This window comes from Nymphaea colorata, chromosome 10 (assembly GCF_008831285.2).
Source record: "Nymphaea colorata isolate Beijing-Zhang1983 chromosome 10, ASM883128v2, whole genome shotgun sequence".
In the NCBI taxonomy this organism is placed as follows: Eukaryota; Viridiplantae; Streptophyta; class Magnoliopsida; order Nymphaeales; family Nymphaeaceae; genus Nymphaea; species Nymphaea colorata.
In genome coordinates, this window is record NC_045147.1 from 11,478,535 (window position 1) to 11,485,418 (window position 6,884).

Below are 6,884 nucleotides of genomic sequence, written 5' to 3' on the forward strand. Positions count from 1 at the left end.
TCGGTCTTCGAGGAGTTGAAATGTGGAACAGCTGCACGACCATTAACGGTGAGGATTATCCTCCTGTTAGTTCGCTACCGCGAGCTTCTTCTACGCTTCATGCTTTCTGCTCTTTCCATTTCGCTCTGTGTATCGACATTGTCGTTTAGGGTGCATGCTTAGAGCTACTGTTATGCTGGTGAAGGGTGTAGGAATTATTCTTTCTTTCAGCTTCCTGATGTGCATTTTAGGAGTGAGAAAACGGGCGAAGGCCGTGCTGGCTTTCGTTCGGTGGTGTATCTTTTCGGGACTTTTAGGCGAAGACGCAAGAAACGTCCGCATGTTCCATGCCGTCGAGGAACATGCTTCTCTTTGTATTCCATTCTAGATTTTCTCGTGGCATCTGTGCGTCATTTAGAAATATAAATCCGAAACCATCACAAACTGTCAGATACCATGCATGGAGGAAGAATCTTCAGTATCTTGTCTGGTCTCTAGTGATGTTATATTTTCACTGAGGGGATAAGTATAGCCCGTTTCGGCGAAAGTAAACCAGAAGAGAAAAGAAACTGATCTGTGTTAACAAGATTTTGCAAGCAGCAACTTTAAGAGTTCTTTGGCCGTCTTTTTTCCTGGGCCATTAGGCTTGCAAGGTGAAGACATCCTTTCTCCACGACGTGACCAAATACTTACTGATGTATATGCTTGGAATCCCCAGATACTTAGGAAACAACCTGGAAACAGGCGCGTCTTATAGAATAAAGGGTGAACAAATGAACAGCTCGACCCGGTTGGTTTCTGTCTTGAAAGATAATGAAATTACACGATTGCATATCATGCTTAAAATTTAGAATCTTAAAGGCCTTAAACTCTCTTTTCGTGTGCAGTATATTATTTTCTGTGTTCGGGTAAACAAGCAGATGAGTAAGGGCAACGAGTTCTTATGCATTGGAAATAAAATGCATAATCGTCTTTCACGTGGAAAGAATGGGCAGCAAAGAACCTGCATCAACAAGTGCTCAAACCTTGTTTCAGTGCAATGCTTCTAAAGATGCCCTCTGGCAGCTAAATGGGGTATGAATATGCACGGTTGATTAACTGAAGATATAAATAAAGTAATTTGTGTCTTTTCAGTTATTAAATTCCATTATGCGGTTTGGTCTGATGTCGTTTCCAAACTTATTAAATATTTTTAAAAATTCTCAAAGATGATTCATTTTCTTGTCCACCGAAGCCTCATGCATTGCTCCTTGAAGTTGGTCTGATAGATTGATTGAAAGCATTATTGACATGACTCTCCAATTTGGCAGATCATATTTGGTTTTAATAAACAATTACAGATAAAATGGCTCCTCAACAATAATGAGAACAACCGCTTTCTTGTTTTTAGTTGAGAATGAGTGCAAGTTGCCGAAATGAATCATTAGTTACTTTCCTGTGAGTCCATGCATCTTCAGCATTCAAGGGCGTGTCTGATAGTCCCCTCAAAAAAAAAAACATAAAGTCTGACTATAAAAGCGTATGCTTTGGATTTTAACTTTTAGAAGTATATTTAGGGATTATTGTTTTGTGTTTTAACGAGCATTGTGCGGTCAAGGCATGTTTGGCACTCTCGGCTGCCTTCCGGATAATTTGTCTGCCCAATCAATCAAGCAAGCTAGCAAGATGGCCGTTGATAAATTGTTCATTACTGAGTCAAATAGCCTTTCACTACCACTTCGGCTGTGAACCTTCACTAGCTTCCTGTTGTCCGCGAGAAGAATAATCCAGTTGATTTCATCTGTAGATGGGTCAGTTGTAGAGCATTCGGATGTTAGTATTCCGTAATAAACTTCCAGGCAATTGATTGGCTACTTTGTTAGGAAGAACCATGCGTGCATTTCTTCGCACCACCAAGCTCTGGATATATATCTTTAGGACAGTGCAAAGTGGAGTACCATTGCTGTGGATGTTGCTGATCTAGCTTGTTCCATCGTTATGTTTGGAGCCGAATCTTGCAACAGCAGATGCATATATAGTAATGTTTCGGATGAACTTTGCTTATAGGTTTTCTACTTGCGCCATTAGATTAGTTCCAATCTTCGCACTTGGTCCGGTCACAGAATGAACTTGGTAGACGGCTTACACTTTTCAACGTAAAAAAAAAAAAGATCAAAAACTAAAGGTCGAATTACTGTTTTTCACTTTCGATAGCAGATAGTTGTCCATGAATGCTTCAAGTAAAGATGAGGTCATTGCCTTCCCAGAAATCTCTTGCGGATCAATCACTAGACTAAGGAAGCTTTTATGGTGGTTGCTGATGTTGGATCGATGAACACCAACTATATTTTATCTAACAAAAAGAGTTGGAAGAAGGCACCTAGACGGAGACAAACGAAATCGACTGCCACTTTGATGAACTTCTTGTGGGGAATTTGAAATTCTGACGTGATTGGAGTTTTTAATATTGGAGCTCATTTCCTGATCAGTTTGATGTATTCCACTTTGTCTGGCTTCTTTTGACCCACCAGAAGCAGTTCTCACAAAAAGCAGATCTTCTCCTGTGAAGCCAAACATGGGCCCAGAGGAAGTCCATCTTCACAAAAAGTGTTCCGGCTTTCCTAGCCAAAGGTTGGTGTTTGCACCTGATTTTCACATGGACAACCATGGTCCTGTTTTGAATCTTCTTTCTCTGTTCTTTTCTTTTTCTTCTTTCACTCTTTTGGCTGGCTGGGGGCCAGGCCTCAATTCAAAGAAGAAAAATAAGCAGATTTGCAGACTCACAGTGTGAAAGAGATCACAGTCGATTAGATCCACATCTTTTGAATTCTTCACTTCTTTGCATGGACCTATACGGCACGTCGGTATAAATCCAATACTTGCTTGTCAAACCATGAGGAAATAGAGATCAATTTCTACTCCGACCTCTACTGCTTTTATGTGCCTGCAAACCGATCACTACGGTTCAGATTATTCATATGCGAAAAGGTTGCTTATTCCAGTGCATAGTTCATTATTCTAGAGATATCTCAAGTTCCAGGCAATTCATGATGTTTAACAAATTTAAAGCCCGGAGCCACCAATATGCCGACACGGACGCACACAGTTACAGAGCACTCCATGCACGTGAAAGAGGAATGATCACAAATCATCTACAAATATAGAGAAATTAAATGTTAATTCTGGCTATTCAGAATTACCCAACTCACTCATGACGTTAGTTCAATTCAGTGATGGATGATTGAAAAAATAATAAAAAAAATGTGATGGCATTTCATCATTTAATATTAGTTTACTTTTTTTTTTTCTCTCAACCGTATCGAAAATAAGCTGGGTGATTGTAGTTAGTCAAGTCACCATATATACTTCGTTTGGCAACTCAACTTGGGGGTGACTTGATCATAATTCAACCGCCCATGAATAAATCACTTTAATGTTTATATCCTTTTGTCTTCATATTTTATATATGCACACTGAAAAATATGTTGACCCGCTAGCTGTCGTAGAAGACGCTTTGTATTGGAGGCTGACCGGATACAGGAAATTCCCTTATATCTTTTTTAAAATGCATTTAAAATTGTTTTCAACATTCAAAAAAGAGTGCAATTAATATGGACGGATATGCAATGGTACACACCGGCGTATGAGTGATAGTCGTGGAGCTAGAAGTTTTGGGTGCAGTCAATATATTTTAGAGGGATGTATATGCAAAATCATGAAAAATTGAGGGCGCTGTGGCAAATGCCATATCAGCCTACACATAGCTCCGCGACCGATGGGCAAACCGATATAAAACTGATAACATATATAAATATTCATCTCTGTCATGTGAGATATGATGGACGAGATTTCAAGAGTGGGAGATAAAATAAAAGTGCAAACCTTCAATCTTGTAGTTTGCTTCAACTGTCCCTCATCTCAAGAGTAAAATAATAAAAGATATGGGCTGTTTAAATACATTATAAGTTTGAATGCACATGCATTTTTTCTCATCTTCCACTTTTAAAATCTCATCCATTAGATCTCACTTGATTGACAACAAGTAGTGGCCTATAAGTTTATATATCTCAACTGCAAGTTCACTCACATCGCAAACCTATAAAGAATTCTCAGAAATAGACATTTACTGACTCTATCTTGTAAACAGCATGTTTCTTTCTCCATTTCTTTTACCAGATCGCTCAAGAGATCTGATTAAAATCAAAATATGAGATCTAAGTTTCTGTAAGATCTAAGCATCTGTCAAAAAAATATACTTGAGTTTCTGTTTGGGGTTCAAGACTTGATATCTTCAAGCGCGTGCAGAAAATATCGTCCCCGTCAGCGAGGATGACAAGGTGGAAAGTAAGTTCCATTGTGAAAAGGAAACGAGATGCTTCCTTGAAGATAACCATGAATGAATAATCTATCGGAGAGTCATGCCAAGAAGAGAATGACGACACAGAGGCGATCCATCTTCAGTTATTGAAGCGTATGCGGATAGAGAGAAAACTGATAGTTGTAAGTGGGAGTAACCAGGATAAGTGAAGATAGGCGTATGCACGGGGAAACGAACTAAAGAGGTTGAAATAATGTTCCTTTATTAAGTATTTTGTGTAAATAAGAGGGAGGCCATACTATAACGGGAATGAATCTAAGGGCTTCCAAAATATATGTGGCACAAAATACAACGGGTAGAATAACTTTTCAAACTTGAAGATGACGTTAAGTTTTGTTTATAGACAAGTTGCTGCTACTCATCCCATCGTGTTAAATGTATAGCTATAATTGGCATTCATATCCAATATTTGAATATCTAAACATAGTATAAATTGGTATATTCAAGACCACTTTGGTCAGGGATAAAAACCAGACATCTTACATTATTATTAAAAAATATTTTAAACACAACATTAATATTCGAACATGTTTATGAAGACTAACTTAATGTGAAGGTTTTCATGTAAAAGTATTGAGTTTTCTATTTTCAAAATGTTGAGGTACCATTTTTCACTATTATAAAAATATGATTGAACTCAAAAAAATAGTTAACTTAAGTTTTCAATCAAAACATCCTTAAGATCACATCTACAAAGAATCAAGATAGATTGCTCAAAACTGTACTCTAACAAGGAACATCCTGTTTTTGTCCCAGAACACTACTAAAGCTGGGAAAATATGCATGTGTCTGTAGTCAAGCTATTTTCTGTTTATATCTATATTTTATTTTCTATATTAAGTTATGTTCTTTTGTAATTAGATTTATTTTGTAGAATTTTTTATCCTTCATCGGAATTTGTAGGTCATTTTCTTTAGTCTTCCTTTCTACTGTACCAGATGTGAATTTTAATCCAAGGCAGACACCCTTAAATATCTCTCTCTCTCTCTCTCTCTCTCTCTCTCTCTCTCTCTCTCTCTCTCTCTCTCTCTGGCATGACACCAATTGCAGGAAAAGCCATGCATGCGTTGGAATTGAATGTTCAGACGACTTTTTTTCAAGACCCAGCAAGAAAAGTGATTTTTAAAGAAAAGGAAAAAGCTGGTGCTAATATAAGCATCTTCAAGGGAAATTGGCGGAGTGACAAAAATTTCAAGAAAGATGTTGACGAAAGTGAAACCCAAGATATGTCGATGAGAAAACGTTCTCCCTAGGAAAAAGTAAATGCCATAACGGGGGATTATGAAAGAAAAGCGTACTTAATTTAGTTTCTGAAAATCATTAAAACGAAGCCAGACTTGCTGGTTGTAAAATATCATTAGAACAGACTTTAAGTTTTTGTCCGGTAATTAAATCAGAAATGTACCGTTCAGTTTAATAGGCTGTTTCAAACCCAAGAAGTGTTAATTTAGATGATGAATATAGCCTCAAAATTGGGTTTGTTTCTTTATGTTGACCGTCTTCATTCGTACTTTTTTCCTGCTTTATCTTTTGCAATTAAGTGGCGATTTAATAACTTTTGCTCCGTCTTTCTTGTATTCGTTAGTCAAGGTAAAGAGAAAGGAAAACATCATTTTTTCTTGTTCTCTCATGAAAAACAATCATTTTGGGTTTTGTGTTTTATCGGCAAAAAAGGCATTTCTACCACCCCAACTATAGTATTTCAACTATAGTATTATGTAATTATCTCCAACACTCCATCATAAATTCATCAACTTTCAATTCTCATTTATTAAAGAGGATAGCCAACGAGATCCCAACTGCCCACTGGTAAAAAGGGCTATGGAAAATGAATGCGACCTCTCCGTGGGAGTGAGAGATCATTCACCAGGGAGGAGGCATGAACAGAAGAAGACTCAAACTGAGAGGTGTGGTAAGATCCATCTCTGCCAATGGCACTTTCATATCTGTTTTTTCCCTCCTCCATGTTCAGCCAGAGTTCGATAGATGCCGAATTATGCACAGAAATGCTTCTCAAAGTATTGAAATTGGCCTCCTCCAAGTTTACGATCTTATAGCTCCCTAACTATGCCAAGGGTGCTTTTGTCATCGCTTGTCTTAATACATCTATAGGAGTGGCTATTTGAATGGAGGTAGATGACGTTCAATGTGGACCCTGCGCTCCATATTTGAACATGCTGGAAGTTCATTTGTCCCGAAGGGTATAGTATAGCATAGCTGGTTGGTTTGAGTGTCACACTGATGGCATGTTTTAAATTTGATTTTCATGTGTGTTAGGCAACGTACAACATTCATTCAAGTTGAAAGGTATACCGTATGACCACTTAAGTCCCAAAGCAGCCTAGAACATATAAACAAGGGTAAGAATAGCTTCACTTCTTGCAAAGTGTATTGTGATATTATTATTTAAGCCACTTAAAGGAAGCTTAGTCTCAGGAAATTTTGTCACACTTTGATCAATGCGGTTGAAGAGAATATTCAGTTGCTCTTGTTTCATTTACAAATGTTACCTTATTAAGTGAGACCACTAAATTCCAGAACCATTTTC